This window comes from Macaca thibetana, chromosome 3 (assembly GCF_024542745.1).
Source record: "Macaca thibetana thibetana isolate TM-01 chromosome 3, ASM2454274v1, whole genome shotgun sequence".
In the NCBI taxonomy this organism is placed as follows: Eukaryota; Metazoa; Chordata; class Mammalia; order Primates; family Cercopithecidae; genus Macaca; species Macaca thibetana.
The window spans coordinates 133,457,934-133,479,769 of NC_065580.1; the positions used below are offsets into that span (position 1 = coordinate 133,457,934).

General features: G+C 39.5%; 1 protein-coding gene and 1 long non-coding RNA gene across 6 annotated transcripts in view; both read right to left on the reverse strand.

Moving 5' to 3' along the window:
- AUTS2 (activator of transcription and developmental regulator AUTS2) overlaps positions 1 to 21,836 on the reverse strand; it is a 1,206,807-nt gene that overhangs the window by 1,079,802 nt on the left and 105,169 nt on the right. The window lies entirely within an intron of this gene.
- Positions 2,760 to 5,792, reverse strand: LOC126950318 (uncharacterized). Its single transcript, XR_007724163.1, has 2 exons — positions 3,806 to 5,792; positions 2,760 to 3,769 (listed from the first exon to the last, which is right to left on the reverse strand). It is a non-coding gene; the product is annotated as an uncharacterized LOC126950318 (long non-coding RNA).

Here is a 21,836-nt window from a genome sequence, read left to right on the forward strand (position 1 = left end):
CAACTGCTAGACACTTAATCAAAATAATGATACAAATCAATAATCCAGAACCAATTCTCTCTCTGGACATGGACCCCCAAAGAGTTGTTTCTCTACAACCAATTAAGGGTCTTTTATCTGGTTATTCCACATATTTCATGCCCATATTCAGCTGACAATCAAATCTAAGTCCCAGACCGTAATTTGAAAGTTTTTGCAAAAGGGGGGACAATAACCACTGAGAGAGTTTGTGGTGATTAATATTTATCCCTAAACAGTAACATTTGATCAAATCTTTTTCATTCAGCTCAGCAAAACAAACCACAAAGTTAACCAATTCTGTAACCTTGAATCCTGATGCTACAGTAATTTTGCTTTCTGTGCCTTTAAAAGTGCAATGTTTTCATTTCTCCAGAAAAGTGCTGATCCAGAGAGCACAAGACAACAGCAGTATTGTGGGTATCATTTGTAGGGAAAAAAGAAAACATGAGAGATTAAAGAGACAACTCCCTCACAAGTCCAATGATGAAATGTCTCATGGTCTTTTGAACAAGAACTTCTTTGAAATAACAAAAAACAAAATTAAAGACTCACACAGGCCAAGGTCTATAGCAGGTTGCTCTCCTTTCCCCACATAGTTATTAAAAGCTAATGAAATCGTTAAAAAGAATATAGAAAAGAAAGAGTCAAGAAATCATTTAATAATTTTACAGACAAAGAAACAAAGTTAGAAAGAAAATGTGACTCGTCCATGGGGATGTGACATACGATGTTGGTGACAGGGCAAAGGTCACACCCAAGGAAGTCTGACTCTCTCCCAGTTCGGTGATTTTTTTCCCCCCACATTAACATAATCCCTCGGCTTATGCTCAGAAATACCACGAGGACCCCTCCTGCTTGCTAGAATCAACACAATCCACACTGCTTCTGTAGTTTATTCCTGGGTCCCACTCATCTATCACCTTCCACTGTGCTTCAGATGTCTGTCCTCTCTCCAGGTGATTCCCAGACATTCCTGGCTGCTTGGCTTGACTTTCTGTTGCAGCCTGAGGAGGCAGACTGAAACTACTCATCCATTTTACTAAACTACCATTAGAGTACAATGAGTCGCTTCTTATATGATGCCAGTGGACTGAGGTGTGAAGCTCATTAGTCCATTACTTACCCACTGAATCATTTCTAGCACTCTGCCACCAAGTCACTTTCTGAATTCTATTAGTTAAAGATAGCAGGCAGAAAAGTGACCAGGGGTTCTTGCAAGGTCTTAGAAATGCCAGTGGCTATGAGAAAATCAGGAATAAAACAGCTAACAGTCAGAGAATCCATAATGCCAGTACTTGGTCTAAGTGATTTACATGTATTTACTCATTGATTCCTCAGGACCACTCTGTGGGAAGATACTATAATTATCACCATTTAACAAATGAGGAAACTGAGGAAACTGGCTAATGGTCATATAGCTAATAATGGTGAAGCTCAGATTGGGACCTAGGCATTCAAACTCCAGTAACTTAATATTAACTATTAAGCTGGTCTGTGGTTTGCCTGACTTAAACCCTGCAAAATGGATCTATTTCAAAGCTATCCTTACACATTTCTTTCCTCCTTCTGAAAAAGAGGAAAGAATTCCAATATGTAAGGTTGCCCAAACTTCCTAAAAAGGTGTCTGAGAATCATGTAGCCTATATAACATTCTATATATACATAAGACCACAATTCTGCTACTCCAAATGATCAAGGCTAAAGTGGGAGAGTCCTACACTGGCTGCTGTGAATGATGCAGGCAGTAAGAATGAGGATAAAGTGTCAGACAGCCCTTTGGAACAGGGACTGCTATGACCTGCAGGTTAATATGCAGCCGCACGTACAACATGATTCAATCCTCCCTCTTGCTTCTGAACAGCTCTATGGTAGCGCTCACCAATTGCTGAAATGGGATATGTTTTGACCTGTAGAAAACAAGCAGCAAAAAGCCACTGTCTGCTTTAAAAACCGTGCAGGCCACCTCCTGGAAATGATCATGTTTTCCTCTGGAAATCGGTGTGAGTAGCTCAGATGGTTTGGTGTTACCACATTCCATGAAAAAAAAAAAAAGCAATTCCAGATCTACTTCTATTAAAGCAAAGGACTTCTGATTACCCAATATTTCAAACAAAAGTACGTTTATAATTTCCCAAGCAGCATACTCTGTTCTGCACATCAGCAATGAAAGGATATCAGCAAAGTCTACCTCCATGAAAGGACAAATGAAACACAGGTAAATGAAATGCACAAGGTCACGTAGCTGCTTAACATATAAGGTATGGCCAGGCACAGTGGTGCACACCTGTAATCCCAGCACTTTGGGGGGCCAAGGCGGGCAGATCACTTGAGCCCAGTAGTTCAAGACCAGCCTGGGCAACATGGCAAATTTCCATCTCTTAAAAAATAAAAATAAAAAAATTAGCCAGGTATGGTAGCGCTTGAGCCCAGAAGGCAGAGGCTGCAGTGATGCAGTGAGCTGACATTGCTCCACTACACTCCAACCTGGGTGACAAAGCGAGACTCCATCTCAAAAAAAAAAAAAAAAAAAAGGAGAATAAGAATACCTCCATTTGCCAAGGCATTTTCCAATTTTTCTATTCTAAGAATGGAAATAGCCTTCTCCTCCCTCTTTGTATCCCAATGACACAGCTTTACTACTATTGAGGAAAAAAAAGGAACAGTTCCAAGAACTACTAGTCTTCTAATAGCCACCACCTATACACAGTATATTGCTATATATCCATAAACAGAATTGCTTTTCTTTCTTTCTTTTTTTTTTTTTGGTCCTTCATTGTGAAGATCCCCAACCTTCTCATGCATTTCTGGGTTGGGAAAGTCATATCCCGCTTTGTTCTCTATCCCCTCTATAACCTTCCCTCTTTCAATCCATCCGTAAGCACCCTCTTTTGGATATTGCTACTTCCTTGCTTCCCAAAAGATAAGGTCCAAACTCCTATCAATAACTTTACCAATCAGATCTCCACATGTTTTACATGTCCTCCCCAACCCTACCTCTCAGGCCCCTTTGTGATGCTTTCCCATGCACCTGTGCTCTAGCAGCCACATCAAAATCACTCAATGACATCCAAACACAAAACTCATTTCTACAACTCTCCAACTTCACTCACCCTGCTTTGATAGCCTAGAAGATCATTCCTTGTCTCCACCACAGAACAAAACTCCTCTTTATCATTCAAGATCCAGTTCTGTGATGACCATCTCTAGCTTATTTCTCAAAGCTCACAGCACTCTGTCCTCAGGCTGTTATACTTAGTATAACCATGTAATATATTGCATAACATAGAACAAGGGCTGAGTCCTGTACTCCTCACTCTCAGCTCTTCTCACAGTGATAGCAGGAGATACCCTAAAAATCCATTCCACAAATTTTTATATGAATTAGGTACTGGGAATACAGTGATGGGCAAAAGAAACGGAAGCTGAACTCTCAAAGAATTTACTTCTAGCAGAGAAAACTGGGGAAACATTAAACCACCATGTATGAGGTGGTAATGAGTGTTATGAAGTAAAGCGGAATAAGGGAAGAGTGTCTGCCTCCTTCAGACAGAGTGGTCACTAAAGGTCTCTCTGATAAGGGAGCTTCTAGCAGAAACTTGAATCAAGTGAAGAAGGGAGGCTTGAGGCGAAGAGCATTCTAGGCACAGTGAAAGGTAAACGTGATAGCCTTCGGCAGAGAGTGCATGGCTGCTACAGTACTCAAACAGATCAGGAGGGAAAGATCGGAGAGAGATTGTGGGAGGCAAAACTGCATGGAGAATCATAAGCAATACCCTGCTCAAACCTGGATGAACAAAAACTGACCCTGGTCATTCCTAATCTCCTTCGTTAATGTTCCTTGCTGCTAACCAGCATGACAACTGGATGGTGCTCTCTTGCTGACCGGAAACTCTGCCCACTACTCCAGTCTCTTCTTGTTGCTGCTGTGTAAGTCTTTTCTTAGCTTCTCAATCTTTTACCGCTTTCTCAAGATGAACTCCATTTCACCTTCTTTAGCTTTCTTCAGAGTAAAACCTAGTAAACGCTGTTGTCCTATTTCCTCTATCCTCAAAATATTTCGTAGTGATTTCTGCTGCAGTTCCCAAGAGATCCTAGTAAATCTCCCTGAAATACGCTGGGCAGCCTTCTCCTTTTCCCATAGTAACAGCAGAAGCTGTCTGACTTCTTAAGCAGAATTTCCTACCTAAAAAGCAATATACTGACTTATAAAATCTTACCCAGTTTTTCCTCTGTTACTCTAAAGCTTAACTGTTACATGCCCCTACAATTATTTCATTTCAAAGAAAAATACCTTTGGTTTAAGCAAATCTAATATGTGGACTTATGAATTTACTTAAAAGATAAATTGGGCATGACTTTGGTTATAAAAGGATTTTTTACTTTAGAAAATGATTCATAATAGCATTACTATAAATGGCAAGCTCTCCTATTTCATCCTAAATTTAGGAGCCAATTCTCACACAAATCTTTGAGAATACATCATTAGGTCAGGTGAAGTACACCTGTACAATGAGATCCTCTTTTCAAGAGCCAGTCTGGGACTCCCATCATAGAGTCTTGAGAATATTATATTTAACCACCACCAATTTGAAAGCCTATAACCTTCAAGGGTTGATTTGTATTTCATTCTATTATGAAAGGCTATAATTCCTAAAATTGTAGACCTCAACTCAAAACACCAGAAAGTTTTGTTAGCAACTCTACCAAACCAACCAGTCTCCTGTTCTCTGCTGGCTGAGATTCCAGACATAAATGTTCAGGTAGCCAACCCACCAGCTTTCCATTTTCTTACACACATTACCATGCCAAATTACTTACACTCTTCTCTGCCATTTCTTACAGAACTCTTCTTGGACTACTTCTATGCTCACACTGTCTCATCATCAATTTGCATGTCAGTTCCTTTTAATTGGATTCCATCCAACCAGAATTACAGCTGCCTCTCTCTATGAAAGAATAAAGTGATTTTTTTTCCTTCAACAATGCCAGGGTCCCTACCAGGGAATCAAACTGTCACTCCACTTGCTATTAATTATCCTGTGCTATGCCACTGTTTCCCTTCCTTCATAAAGCCCTGAACCATATTCCTTCCCCCTATGATTAACAGCAGTCATGATGATGCCTTACATCCAATGAACCAACACAAGAGGGAAATTCAGGCATCAGGCATAGATGACAAGCAATGACAAGAATACTTTAAGCAAAACATTTAACTAAAAGCAACATCTCTTATACAAAATATACGAATTCTGAGCTTGAAGACCTGTCTTACACTGAGGCAAAAGATCCTTCAACTTCCCACAGCAGGCAGTCCACTGCATGATCCACAAGGTAAGACAGGTTTCCTGACACCAAATCCATAAGGTTAAGACAGGTTTCCTGATAATTAAATCTCTTTAGCCACGATATAAGCCTGTGATTTCTTGTTTCCATGGTAAAGGTAAAGACCTTACCAGTTTTTTCTGTATGACAATTCCCCCAGCATTTAAAGCCTCCTATTAAATCTTCCTTCAGTCTCCCCTTCTTCATGTTGTATCATACTCAGGAGAAGGAACAGGATGGAGAGAAGTCTCAAGGCAGTTTTATGTGAGACCCAGTTGAAGAAATTGAGATTTTTTAAGTCTGATACTTGGGGGATATGAGAACTATCTTTAAAAAAAAAAATCTCAAGGGCTTCAAGTGTGAAAGAGGAAATTAGATTTCTTCAATATGACCCCAGAGAGTTAAACAAGAACCAGTAGGGTCTACAAACCCACAAAGAGAAATATTTTCCCCCAATATAAAGCAGGAACTATCCTACAAAAACAGAACTGTTCAAAGAAGGTTTATCTGCCAAGGCAGGCCATTTCATGTAAGCAAAGGTGGGACAGCCATTTTGAAGAGATGTAACAATGCGTCTGCAAAACTCCTGCAGGGCGGGCTGGCTAAGAGGATCTCTAGCTTCCTTGAACACTGGGATTGTACAAAACTAATCATTAAGTTCTTCAGTGGCTGGGGTTTTGTCACAGTGAAGAAGAGTGAGGCTTTCAGCAGTGAGAAACCTCCCACCACTCACACAAGACACATTTATAGATAACAATTTATTTTGCAAAGAATTAATACAGGGCACTATACAATTTCACTTAAGTGGGGAAAGAGCAAAGTTTGGGGAAAGTCCACCCTACTGTAATAGGTAGAAATAATGGCTCTCCAAAGATGTCCATGTCCGTTTAATTTCTGGAACCTATGAAGATGTTACTATACATAGCAAAGGGGAATCAAGGTTGGAGATGGAATTAAGGATGCTAACCAGCAGATCTTAAAATAAGGGGATTACCCTGGATTGTCAGGGTGGGCCCAATGTAATCAAGCATTCTTAAAAGTAGAAGAGGAAGACGTAACTATGGAAAAGAGAAACAAAGAGATGGCATTTTAAGAAGGACTCAATCTGCTGTCGCTGGCTTTGAAGATGAAGGGAAGAGCCACACACACCTAGATGCTGGAAAAGAGGAGGTCACAGAATCTGTCCTAGAGCCTCTACAAGGAACACAGCCCCGCTGACATCGATTTTACCCCAGTGAGATCGATGTTGGACTTCTAGCCTACAAAAATGTAAAAGTTTGTGTTGTTTTTAAGTCACTAGGTTTGTGGTTAAGTTATTATTGCAGCAAATAGGAAACCAACATATCCACCAAAATTTCTGATATGCCCATTCTCTAAGAAAATGTCTAATATTTGTTGAATAGCTTAAAATAATAATCTGTAATATAAGTTTCATCAATGATAATCTTTGTGTTATAGGAAAAGTAAGGATTAGTGGAAGACCGGGTTTCTATCCAGACCAACAACATAAACGGCAACATAATTGTTAAAATTAGCCTTTATATGCCATATGTTATAGCTGGTACATAGTAGGCTCCAATAGATCTTTGGTGGCTTGAACTGAAGAGGTAAAGTTCAGATAAAATCTTTGGCCTCCTTTGCTGGCCAGGACAATAAGATTCTCATGCTAAGCAGTAAATGGCCTTATCACTTAATAATCTCATCCAATGAGTAAAAGAGTGGATGAACTCTAACTGCCCTGTGCATAGTTTCTGTATTTAAGAAAAACAAGGACAGTGCATATTTTGGGGGTGTGGGGATGCATGAGAGAGACAGAGTGAGAGCCCCTCCAATCATTTGTTTTCCCCCTTCAATAAGGAATCACTCCAGAAAATTACACTCCAGAAAATCTACCTCCACCCCCTTCACAAAGCACAAATGTCATTTCTATAGGAATTGTTTCCCAAACAATGGAAACACTGAAGCAAGTTACATCAAAAAAAATTTTTTTTCCTTTCATTCTGTTCTCTTCATTCTGGTCTCCATACTCTACACAGTACAGAATGCTGTTCGACTTTTCTGTCCTCATTTCCCCTAAGAGTTATGGTCAGTCATGGCTCTGTGCCTGCACAGATTAGAACAGCTGAAATGCTATAAAGTTTCCACACAGGGCCACAAACACAAAGGCCATCAGGCCAACTCTCACACTCTCTAACACCCACACCCAGAGAGATGGTGGCAAATGCCACCAGGAATGCTTTGTCATCCAGAGCCAGCAGCTGCTCCATAACCTCTGATCTCTAATACTTGCTTATTTTAAAAGTGCTTTTACCTGACCCCATATAAATAAATATACACAGCCATGCAGTCAGCTCTGGTTGCCCCATTCCAAATCAATGGCACATTTAATTCCATTTTGATATAAGCCTGAATCTGTCCTCCTCAAATGGCAGGAAAAAAAACTTTGGAAACAACCGTTTAAAACAAATAGGAGAGGAGACTAAAGGTTGAATCAGTCACTAATGGCCAACGATGTAATCAATCCTGCCTATGTAATAAATTCTCCACAAAAACCCCAAAGGACAGGGTTTAAATGAGCTTCACAAGAGCTAAACACGTGGAGTTTCCAGAAGGGTGACAAGTCGATGGAAGGCATAGAAGTCCACTCACTCCCCTTCTCTCCTATCTCGCCCTATGCATCTCTTCTATCTGGCTGTTCATATCTGTATCCTTTGTAATATTCTTTATAATAAGTGGGCAAACATAAGCAAAGTTCCCCCCCCCCCGCCAGGTTCTCTGAGTCACTCCAGCAAATTAATCAAACCTGAGGAGGGGTTCATGAGAACCCCTATTTATAGCTGGTTGGTCAGAAGTACACATCATAACCTGGAACTTGCAATTGGTGTCTGAAGTCAGGGGCAGTTGCGTGGGACGGAGCCCTGAGATTGTGGGATCTGACACTATCTCCAGGTAGACAGTGTCAGAATGCCTGGTACATAGTGTCAAAATTAAATTGAATGAGCTCAACTAATTAATTCATGTCTTCTGGAGAACTGCTTGGTGTGTGGGGAAAACCCACCACACATCTAGTGTCAGAAGTAAAAGGTGAAGTGACTGAGAATAAGAAAAACACCTTGGTTTTTTTACTATCTCTTAGTAGTTCAGTCCTTGTCCTGCTTCTTTTCCCTATCTAAAATTTCTCTTAATTTGTCTAATCAGGTCATATATTTTTAATTAACAGTATCCTAGTCACCTCCCTAAAACCTAAGCTCTGAGTATTAGTAGGGTGAAATGCAGTGTGAAAAAAAATGCAATTGTGAGACAGATGGGGCTTTTGAAGGAGTTGAACTTATACACACACACACACAGAGTATCTGAAAACCTATACATTCCAAAGACCTTTACATTTAGAACTCCAAAAATGACAAATGTCAATCTTATCATTGACAGGAGTTTCCCTTATTTCTAAAACCAAAAAACCCTGAAACTTGGGGTCCCCAAGAATTAGAGAGGGATTTGGTGACCATTTCCCCATAGGCTTTCTTAATAGACATGCTCTTTGCCATCAGTCAGACAGTGCAGTGGTTAAGAGCCTGTGCTCTAGAGCCAGACTGCCTGGGTTCCTCTCATACCTTCATTACCTACTAGAAAGGTTCTCTGGCACCTCTGTGATTAATTTCTGCTCATTCACAAAATGAAATAATTACAGTACCTATACCATACAAGGTTGTTGAGAAAATTAAATGAGTTCATATACAAAATCACTGAGAATAGTGTCTGACAGAAATTAACTCCACTAGCTTATGTAAGCAATCATCATCCACATTTGTCCCTCTTGGGAAATCTGCATAATGATCCTGCTGGTCACATCATCTCTGAGTTCTATGACTACCCTTGCTCTCATTACCGAACACCAATCCCTCATCTCTCCATTTTAACTGCCTACCCTGACTCCATGTAACCTGCTGAATGAGAAGTACTATGTCTCTGCAGTTTCTGATGGGAAAAGGCTGGTTTTCAGGAAGACTTCACTGAGCATATGATCTTCCAAGGAAACCAAGTAACCAAGTCTCTTCAGGCTTCACCTTCCCTGTCTGTGAACCAAGGATCCAGAGGGAATCCTTCCACTGCAGCACTCCAGTGGCCTATGAAATATCTGTTCCCAACCTCAAGTATGTCCTTGATTGCCTTCTGGTTAAGAAAAGCTGACAGTGTTTCAAGAGCCACCAATATGGTCAGTCAGCTCTTTAACCACTTACAATTCTTCTTTCAATCATAGCTGGATTACAATTACTCTAAAGATGTTTGAAATCACTTTTTCTTTTTTCTTTTTTGCTTATGCCTGAAGAAAATTATACAAGCCAAAGGAGGAGCTGTATCAATTGTTTTAAAGTGATTCATTTCTGTTCAATCTAAGTGGGGGATTTCTCAGCTAGTAAATGACCTCCTATGGTAGATTTGACTCAAAATGAAACTTGGCTGCAAAGGTGAGTTCAGCAATGGTGAGCACAACTGAGGATACTGCAGGAACACGACCAAAGATGTCAATGGAAAGATGTCATATAAACATGTCTTAAGAACAGCACTAAGGAAGAGTCTCTGTACCTTTTGAATTAAAGTTACATAAAAAGAGCAAATGTAAAATATATATACATATACACATATATGTGTGTGTGTGTGTGTGTATATATATATATATAAGTATGCTGAATACTGACTACAAGAATACTGCTAAAAAAACTTACAGAAAGACCAAAATAAATAGAGAATGACTGTGGATTAGAAGACTCAACATAATAAACAATTCTCCCCAAACTGGTATATAAATTTAATTTAATTTTAATCAGTATCTCAGAAGGACATTTTTGTAGACATAGAAATGCTGATTCTAAAATTTCTATGGAAAGGTAAAGGAACCAGTAGAAGAGTTAAAAAAAGGATGAAAAACAGCAAAGTTGAAAGTCTCACACTGTTAAATTTTAGGATTTAATATAAAGCTTCAGTAATCAAAACTGTGGGGTATTTGGGAAGGGACAGACACACTGACCAATGGAACAGAATAAGGAATTTTTACATAGATCACACATATATACACAACTAATTTTTGACAAAGGTACAAAGGCAATTCAATGGAAAAGGATGGTCTTTTCAACAAATGATGCTGACATAATTAGATATCTATATGAAAAAAAAATTTAGACTGGGTGTAGTGGCTTATATCTGTAATCCCAATACTTTGGGAGGCTGAGGCAGGAATATCGCTTGTGAGTTCGAGACCAGCTCAGGCAACATAGGGAGAGTTGGTCAATTAGCTGGGTGTGTTGGTGCATGCCTATAGTCCCAGCTACAGCATGAGGGGATGATGTGGGAGGATCACTTGAACCCAGGAGGTCAAGGCTGCAGTGAGCGGTGATCATACCACTGCACACTCCAGACTTGGTAACAGACCAAAACCCCATCTAAAAAAAAAATTTCAATCTATATACAAAAATTAATTCAAAATGAATCATAGACCTAAATGTAAAACCTAACATGACAAAACTTCTAGAAGAACCTTTGTAACCCTGAATTGGCAAAGATTTCTTAGTTATGAGACCAAAAGCATAGTCCATAAAAGAACAAACTGATATTAGGACTTCATCAAAATTTAAAACTTCTATTCTTCAAAAGACACCGTTAAGTCAATGAAAATACAAACCACAGGCTGGAAGAATATTATCTGCAAATCATACATTTAATAAAACACTTTAGTTAAGAACACATAAAGAACTCTTGAGGCCGGGCGCAGTGGCTCACGCCTGTAATCCCAACACTTTGGGAGGGCAAGGTGGGTGGATCACCTGAGGTCAGGGGTTCGAGATCAGCCTGGACAACATGGTGAAACCCCATCTCTACTAATAATACATAAATTAGCCAAGCATGGTGGTGCACGCCTGTAATCCCAGCTACTCAGGAGGCTGAGACAGGAGAATCACTTGAACCTGGGAGGTGCAGGTTTCAGTGAACCAAGATTGCACCACTGCACTCCAGCCTGGGCAACAAGAGCAACAGTCCATCTCAAAAAAAAAAAAAGAGAGAGAGAGAGAGAAAAAAAGAAAAAAAGAAAAAACTCTGGGAGGCCGAGGCAGGCAGATCACTAGGTCAGGAGATTGAGACCATCCTGGCTAACATGGTGAAACCCCGTCTCTACTAAAAATACAAAAAATTAGCCGGGTGTTGTGGTGGGCGCCTGTAGTCCCAGCTACTTGGGAGGCTGAGGCGGGAGAACGGCGTGAACCTGGAAGGCAGAGCTTGCAGTGAGCCGAGATTGCGCCACTGCACTCCAGCCTGGGCGACAGAGCCAGAGTCCGCCTCTTAAAAAAAAAAAAAAAAAATCTTAAAAACAGAATAGTCATTACCGACGCTGGGGAGGGAAAGCGGGGGAACACAGAGAGATTGGTCAACAGGTACAAGGTTACAGATAGATAGGAGGAATAATTTCTGGTGTTCTCTTGCACTGTAGGGTAACTACAGTTAATGATATTGGATTGTATATTTCAAAATTTGATACTAATGATGGGTTGTATATTGTAGTATTCAAAATCAGAAATTTTCAATGTTGTCACAAAGAAATGATAAATGTATGAGGTGACAGATGTGCTAAATACCCTGATTTAATTTTTACACAATATACACATATATTGGAACATCACACTGTCCCCCGTAAATGCACATAATCATGTGTCAATAAAAACAAACAAAACCTCTTGAAACTCAATAAGAAAACAAACAACTAAGGTTTTTTTAATGGGCAAAATATTTGAACAGATGGTTTTCAAAAGAAGATACACGGACAGCAAGCATGAGAAGATGCTCAACATCTAGTCATTAGGGAAAGGGAAATTTAAGCCGCAATGAGATTTTACTACATGCCTATTAGAATGGCTAAAATCTTACCAATATCGACCATATCAAGTGTTGGCACGAATGTGAAGGAACTGTAACTCTCATACACTGCTAGTGGGAAAGTAAAATGGTATTAACACTTGAGAAAACTGTGGCAGTTTCATATAATGTTAAACATACCCATTTACCCAGCCATTCCACCCTACATATTCACCCAAGAGAAACAAAAGTAGATATCCATATGAAGACTAGTATTCTAGTATTCATAGCAGCTTTATTTATAACAGCAAAAAACTGGAATTACTCAAATGCTCAGCAATAGAAAAATGGATAAACAAACTTTGGGGTATCCATACAATGGAATACTACTACTCAGCAATAAAAAGGAAATTATCAATATACACTACAACATGGATGAATCTTAATTACACTGAAAGAAGCCAAGGAAAATAAAACAGTACATACTATATGAGATTCATTTACACGTAATTGTTGGAAGTGTCAATTAATCTATAATGATAGAAACCAGATCAATGGTTGTCTCAAGACAGGGAAAGAGAGAAGTAGAAGTAAGTATTCCAAAGAAGCATGATGAAACTTTGGGGAATGTGTTCATGATCCTCACTGTGAGATGGTTTCATGGATAACACTAAGTTAAAACTTAACACATTGTATACTAAATATAGGTTTATTGCAGGTCAATTTTACTTCAATTTTTAAAAAAAGAATTCAGAGGACAAAGGGAAAAAAGACATCACATCTGCTCATATCCTAATAGTTTATAGCCAAATGAAGGAATCAGCCAAATAAGCAATACAGCACAGTAAGTGCCATGACGAGGGAAGGATGAAGTGCGCTATGGGAGCACAAAGAAGGGGTATTATCCTGAACTGATGCCTAAATATGGCTTATGGAGAAAGGATATCAAAGCCAAATTTGACCTATGAGTAAGGCTGATTAGGAATTCTGCTGTGTTTATTCTCGGTTGTTTATTTTTAAAAGTCAATCTTATCTTACTGTTACATCTCATTTCATATGCGTTATTTTATGGTAATTATGTTGTATTTTAACTGTAAAATACCACACAGAATGCATACCACATATTACACACAAATGTATACTTTGTGGATAGTCATCTCCTCAGAACCGATAATCTCTGTTACAAAGACTGGTTTTATTTTGTTTGGTACCTAGGAAAAATTGAAGAACTCATGTAAGGAATCGAGCTAGTAATTTAATTGGTTATTTTCCCTCTATTTTTACAAGGCCAGAAATAAATTATGGAAAATTTCTTATGAAGGAAGATTAGGAAATGTTTGTATAAATGGATTTAAAGGAAACAAGCAAATGTCCTCAGACCCACAAGCCTCTGAATTTATTCTATACTAATATATTATACAGTTAACATAAAATGTCCAGAGAACTACAGTGGTTTTCCCAAGAAAAATGTGCCTCTAATAATTCTAATATTTTGCCCAATAAAGAAAATAATGTATATCATTCATCACAACTTTAAAGGGACTCTGGAAAAAGGAAATTTAAAATAAGACCCAACCTTTTCACTATTTCTCAAAACCACATAGTATTTACAAAACACCTGCTCTTTTCTCTTTTTCTCTGATTTTAACATCCTGTGAAGCCCTGTTCCTACCCAGTTCTAAATGTAAATGAGCTCATTCTTAAACCATCATTTTCATGTTAATTGCATGGGGGCACAAACAGGCAAAGCAATGGGATAGAACCACATAAGCCAAGTGCTGTTTTCTTCCATGTGTACTAAATGAACTTCAAAATAAATACAAAAACCTCAATCATACTTTAAATACTGATTTCTATCTGCCCACTAAGTGACTCATTTGTCCCATGGTCTCAGCCACCATGCCGTTCTGGTGTTAAGGCACAAAAAGGAAACATTCCTAAGGGTGAGCAGGAGGAAAGGGAGAATAAAAGACACAATACACAAAGCACACCACTAAGAACTGTATCTGCCATTGAGACCAGCCCTGACAATGAGATCTTCCTCCACAGGCCAGTTCAGACAAATCTGTCTCTGAGATGGTGGGCACATAGCTTAACAACTCCCAAATGCAGTACAGTTCAGAAACAGACATTAACCACCTGTACCTGCAACATTTCTCCCACACCTTCCTTTCAACAACCAGACAGAAATTTAAACCACGCCATGGAGGTGTTAGTTTAACAGATTAAGTGTTCACAGTCAGAGTCGAGCCATCTTCTCAAAGATAAGAGAATGTAAAAAGGACTTCTCAACTAAGAGACTGCAACTTAGAAGTTTAGGTTTTGATTCCTGAAGTAGGACATAATTGGCATATGTGAGGACATAAGTCACATTCTTTTAACTTTAGCTTTCTTGTAAAAACCTGTGGTTGCTCTTACTCATAAAGATAGGTACTCAAGGACTAAGACATGTCCCACCATCCAGGCACCCACACCAGTCATCCTAACAGATCAAGGTGGGAGCCACTCTACTGCATCTCAAAGAGCCAAGCCAAAAGCCTCAATCTCAGTTTCCTTAATTGCCAAATATATTTTATAACTAGAACATACAACCAGTAACAAGCTTAATTGTAACAGTGGACATTTTAATTGCTTTTGGAAAACTAGCCAACAACCTGTGGTATACAGCTTCAAAAGGATGCAATCTCATGAGCTAATTAAGATCTAAACCCTGACAAACTGTAGCTCTCACAGTGATACTCAGTTGCAAGCTGCATACAAGTAAAGTATATAAAGAGATCATTTAGAAATTACTTATGGGAATTAAGGGACTTATTCAATTTGATTTTGCTTTGTTTTTTGACAATAGGGAGGTAGAAAATGATCTTCCACAATTTAGAGGGCTGGCCTTCAAAAAAAAGTCTCCCAAGTAGTAAAGTCAGAATCATTTGCGTTAAGTCACTTCAGAGATCATTTCATACTTGGATTGATTGATTTAAGTGACTTGGTAAGGTGCTGGCATTTTTAAGAAAATTTTTAAAGGGAAGAAACTAAAAAGGGTAGTGATATATTTCGTGTGATGCTATTGAGGCAATGCATTAAATCTGTTAAAGAGACACTGCTCAGAAGGTAGCAAGAGTTATCTGAGAAACAGGGAGAGCATTTTGCCTTATTTCTAACTCCCCCACACTCCTCCCATAATAAAGTTTACAGTTCCGGTTTATTTTATTTAAAGGACAAAATCCTCAGAGTGAAAAGATTCAGGAGAAGGAAAATCTCTTACTTTGCCCTTTCCATTTGAGTCAGAGCATAAACAAAAGTACCTGTTTATCTGCACAAGTATGTACTCAGATGGGTGGTTTCAGAAATGTGCTTATTTCCAAGGGGCTATAAATGTCTCTATTCATCATCTTTGAGGACAGTACTCTTATGGGTTAAAACATATCCAAATAATGCAAATGGCCAGGTGTGCCTTTTTTTGACACTGAGGTTGAGAAGTTACAGTAGAAACACTATGAAGTGAAAATTTCTGGTCGTACTGCAGAACTCAACCCTCCTGCTCAGGCTAACTTACTCTGCTGGTATCAACTTTAACTCCACCTAGACAGCAGCATCAGTGGTTTACAATTAACACACAGCAACCACACAAAGTCCCTTCCTGTGATTCACACAGGAAGAAGAGCTATGTTACCCCATTCCTGGGAAAGGTGCAAAAAGAATCTGAGTCTGGTTTCACAAAGATTAATGCCACCAAAGAGGAAGAAAGGAGTTTTCTAAACCTCTCCTCTGCCCTTAAGCCAACTCTTCCAAGGTAGTCTAAACCTGGCCTCTAGCCAGCCTTTTGCAGTTCTGCTAAGTCTGCTCATTGCAACAATCCTCACAGCAATGGGGCTTTGTGACATATTCCTAGCCCTCAACAAGGAAACAAGTACTTAGTACACAAGCACCCAATCAGGCAGCAAGGGCATCAGCTGAGTCATCAGGGATGTCTGAGCTACTTTTGGCAGAGCTGATAACCACATAACACGCCTCTCTCAGCTTCAATAAAAATAAATGTTCATGTCTCTACAGCAATAAATGGAAAAAATTCAATGTAGGACTGGTTGTGTATCAGAGATAATCTGATTTTCTCAAGGGGTTCTCAATAAGCAACCAAATTCCACATCCTTCAAAAAACATCCACAACATAAAGTGTCCTAAATCAGAAAAGTCACAAAAACATGTCTTTCTTCATTATCACACAGTATTTACTCCCTCTCTAGAAGCAAGTACAGAAACTAAAGAATACAAACTGGCATCACATGATGGGATGCTAACTCTGACCTAATTTCTTTCTTCCAATAATGAAGACTACATGTTATTCCTGGTTTAAATACTCCAAATACTGTGGACATAACATGTAGCACTTGCATGCCTGAGAGAGGTGCATTACATATCTGTCTCCTTGCAAGAGCCACGGCCATTTCCCTCGAAGACAGCTCTAGACTCACAGATGACCACTACCTCCTGTCCCCTAAAGGAAATGATGTTTGGTTGGTAATACCCTCCCATGTCTGAACACCAGAATGCCATCAGAATGCTATCACAATGCTTCTGAAAGTTGCCAATGTCTTTTTCTATTAGTCATCCACAAAAAGAAGAGACTCAAAAAGGTTTTTCTTTCAAGCATCCATGAAAAAAGAATTTAGGGAAGCTGAGCAATATGATGCTCTAGGATATTTTTCCTGTGTGTGTTTCTGTAGATATCAACAAACCAGTGATATCAGACTGGGCTTGGTAAGCTAAACACCATAGTGTCCTCTCTGAGCCATTCAGATTTTACTTGAACAAACTGAGCTTTCATGAAGAGATTCAAAGGCTCAAACATGTCAGTTGGAGCTCATTCTCTGAGCCCCTTCTGGAATCTCAGGGACAGACTATAAAGTAATGACCCAGAGGAAGAGGCAAGCATCCCAAGACTAAGAGTCACCAAAACCCCAGATTCACAGGCTCTAGCCATCTCTTTACAACAGCCAAAACCATAAAATGGATGACTGTATGTGATACATGACTGAATGAACAAGTATGGAGAAGGGCTTTCTCTAAGACCTACTCTGCAAAGCCCAAAAGGGGTTAAAATGTCCCTAATAAAGTTAGTGTTATTAGGCACGTATTTCAGTTAAAAAGTTTTCCATAAATGGTAGCTATCATGTTGCCCACCAACTGGACTCTGTCCAGTTGACAGTCAAAACCAGATTCATATATGTTAATCCCACAAGAATAGGAATTTACTCTGTTTTGTTCACAAATATATCCCTAGCATCCAGAAAAGCACAAAAGATTGTTGATTCAAATATTTGTTGAATTTCTTTAACCCTCACAACTACCTAGATGATGAATCTAATGATTAAGATATTTAAGTGGCATGCCCAAGGTTGCATAACTGGCAAGTGGCAGCATGACTTTTTTTTTAAATAAAAATTTTGACACCAATTGAAAGATGACTGTTTCTTATACCCGCATACCCTTCAAGCAATCAAGTAATCCTTTATTAGCAGCATACTCTGAGTTCTGCAATGAGCTAGGTACTTGCTATATAGCTAGTGTCTACCTCTAGCAATAGTCACTAATTATGAAACTAGCCAAAGAAAACAGACTGGTGACATCACAATTTAACCGTGACATCGCAATTTAACCTATGACTAAAATTTATATTCATAAAAGCTACAATTCTTACCAGTGGGGAAAATGTGTATAAAAAGTATGCAGATGAGGTCTGATAATAAAAGCAAAGAAACAGCTAACCAATGGACCCACTGCTAATCTCTTAGAAGGACACAGAAAAATCTTGCTTTTACAGTTAAGGTGACCAAAAGAAAATTTTAAAATGTGAAACAGGTATCAAGTTAAGGAGCAATTCAGGTGTTCTCTATACAGAAAAAGGCAAAGGAAATGAAAAGTTCCAGGAAAAGAGAAGCATCAGAGGCTGCAAAGGCTCCAGATCTAACCTCCAAGTACTTTTTTTTATGTTGGTTTCCTGGGAACGTACCAGCCTTTGTGTGCTGCTTAGAGCAGAAGCTTCAACATTCTTTTACCTTACAATAAGCAAGATATCGTGTAACCAAATGAGGTGAAGTATAATCTCATCACACAATACAACACAAGCAGCTGTGATTTCCTAGTTAAAGGACAGCGCCTCAGTTAGCTGCACACCTGCAATTATTTAATGTCCAGTTAAGCTTGTCTCCATTTAATAAATTACCTGATAATTACAAAGAGAATGGAAAGAAAAGACATAAGCCACAACTGGGAACTGGAGAGAAGGGTGGGAATTAACAAACAAAGGTGGAGAAAAAACTCTTCACAAAAGGTTTGGAGAAGAACAAAATATTTGAGTCAAGTAAATTAAGTAATTCAATTTGACAAACATTTCATAAGCATCTGCTAGATGCCAGGCAGGGTGTTAGCCATGGCAGAGCATCCAAAACTGAACTATCCTGGCTTCTACCCTAGGTGTGCTCAACAAGTCTCTGAGCTACTTCCGGGAGGAAGAGCTGACAAAGACAGACTCCTTACTTTTCCAGGCCAGTTGCAGGATTATCAATTTCCCCCTCACTTACTAACAGAACAGATACCTCCTGGGCCCTCCAACACACACAGCCAGCTTTCAGCTGTCCAGGAAACCAGCACAGAATGTGCCAGGGCAATACTAATCTATAGGCATTATCAAAATCTCATTTCCACTGATAGCTTCAGCCACTGCCCATCCCCAACCCCAACTACACCTCCTGAACTGCACCCAAAATGAATTTCCTTTTCCTCTATCTTTACTTCTCTTCCTGACTGCCCTTGGGTGAAACAAAATTGCCAGAAGAAAGAAAACAACAGGAAAAGGCAGAGGGGATGGGTTGCGTAGAAGTGAATGGGGGACCCTCAAAATTTGTAGGCTGAAGTCCTAATCCCCAGTACCTCAGAATGAAACCATATTTGGAGAGAAGGTGTTTAAAGAGGTAATTACGTTAAAATGAAGTCTTTAGGGTGGGCTCTAATCCAGTATGGCAGCTGTCTTTAAAGGAAGAGGAAATCTGAACACAGTTGTATGAGACCAGAGGGAAGACCATGTAAGGACAACAGCAAGGTAGCCATCTGCAAGCCAAAGAGACTGGCCTCAGAAGAAACCAAACCTCCCAACACCTTGATCTCAGTCTTCTAGCCTCTAGAGCTGCAAGAAAATAAATTTCCATTGTTTAAGTCACCTGGTCTTGGTTACAGTGGCCCTAGCCAACCAATATAGCCACAAATTAGAAAATGAACTCTTATAAAATAAGCAATTTCCCATGAATAGGCCCATTCGAAATTCTTCAGATGAATTTCCAGTTGGATCCAAATAAGGGGCTGACAATTTGTTCCCTGTCAGCCCGTCCCTAGGTGCTATCTGATATAGCTGAAATAATATGCATTCTTTCCACATAGCAATCCTGCAGCCTTGAACTTAGTAAAATCACAAACAGACCCAACCACTGGGACTGATCATCCATCTATCCAGTCATCCTTTCATTCATCCATGCATTCATTCCATAATACTTAAAAACCGCCTATTATTTGGAGGGGAAATGAAGAAAAATTAAGATCTGGGATCAGCTCTTAGTATTAGCACTAGGTAGTAGTAGTACTAGTATTTACACTATCAGGCTAAATTGAGATAGGCCCGATGACCTATGGATGCACATTGTTAGGAATACCTAACACCTATACATTTGTAAGTCTGTGAAGAAAAAGGGTAGGAGACATTCTAGGCATAGAAACCATAACGAGGCCAGGCACAATGGCTCATGCCTGTAATCCCAACACTGTGGGTGGCCGAGGCAGGCAGAGAGCTCAGGCTAAGGAGTTTGAGACTAGCATGGGCAACATGGTGAAACCCTGTTTCTACAAAAAGTAGCTGGGCATGGTGGCATGCACCTGTGGTCCCAGCTACTGGGGAGGCTGAGGTGAGAGGATCACTGGAGCCTGGGAGGTTGAGGTTGCAGTGAGTTGTGACTGAGACACTGCACTCCAGCCTGGGTGACAGAGCAAGACCCTGCCTCAAAAAGAAAAAAAGAAAGAAAACATACAAGGAAAGCACAAAGACATGAAAGCAGGAAACCGAGTCAGAATATCAAAATACTGAATATGAATCTCAGCTCTAACACAAAGTACATGACCTTGGGCAAATGACAAAACTCTTTGATCCTGTACTGAATAGTGTAATCAGACAATGCTTGTTGAGGCATTTGTATTGTCCCTACCACTCCAGGGTGGCTATTGGTTATATTTTATTTGTACTGGGAATAGCAGATAGTCCTGTGGCCTGGACCACAAGAAAAAGTAAGCCTGAAAATTAGGCTGTAATAGTATTTTAGAGCCAGACTGCAGAGAGCCTAATATGGCACACTAAGGAGTTTAGAAAACAGTATATCCTATGGACAACATGAAGCCTCTGAAGTTTTTTAGAACCCAGTTCAACAGCAGAGTTTGGGACTTCTGAAAGACCACTGTCATAGCAGAGTAAACAGCCGGGAGAGAGGAAATGAAGTTAGGGTGACAAGTCAGGGGGCAAATGCAAGTGACTGAGCCAGAGAAAAGGATGACAGAGAGGAGAGGATGGAATCAAGGTATAGCTCAGAAGCACAACAGCCAGGATGCTGTGACCTCCCAAGATGAAACTTGTTTCAAAAAGAAAATGACCAAGGACTTAATTAAATTAACTAGCCAGGTTACTATTTTCACATTCTAGAAACATTGCCCTGCTTAATTAACTTATATTCTCATTCATTTACATACATGCATTTTAAAAAGCTAGCAAAACATGACCAAACAGACTAGCACTCTCGACCAATAAACAATCTCTTTAAAGAGCCAAACAACTGCAGAGAGCTTTTATTTTTAGCACTTAACATTTCTGATATTTACTAAAGTTTATAGTTCCTCTTCCCTGGGAGCTATTTTATTGTTTAAGTGGACTGTATTAATATTCGTACTTCTACCCTGACCAAACCAGCAGATGAGAGCAAACAGCTTCCTCTGACTCTTCAACCTGCTGCTATTTTCATACCTAGCCTACTCTAAAAGTATAATGATCAGCTCTAAATCTAGGCTTGAAGGCAGAGTACTAAAGGCCAGTACAACATTTACATTTCTCTCAGGCTGAGGCATGGAAATTCAGTGACAAATCAATTTTTTCTTTTACAAAGTGGTGGATATGCAGGCATTTAAGAAGAAGCAGTGCAGGTGTGAGGAAATCCAAAAGAAGATGCTGAGGATATCCTTCCACGAGTCATCTTCATAACTCTGCCAATTTTTAAACCATTTATCAGGCCAATAAAGTAGACCCTGTCAAGGGCTAGGGGAGGCTAAACAAGTTGTAGACAGGCCTCTGGGCTTGCACAGCAGCAGCAAACCACAGATTAAAATTACTCAGGAGTCCTGCACAGAAGTAATGATTCCCCCTACTGTGAAGACCACCTGCCCCTGCACACACCTATGAAAACGTCCACCCTCCACTTTCACAGGCATTCTCTGTGTCTCCTATACTAGCATTTAACACTGTCTTTATACTGTTGGTGCAAAAGTAATCATGGTTTCTGCCATTGGAATTGCCATTGAAAGTAATGGCAAAAACTTCAATTACTTTTGCACCAACCTAATAGTTA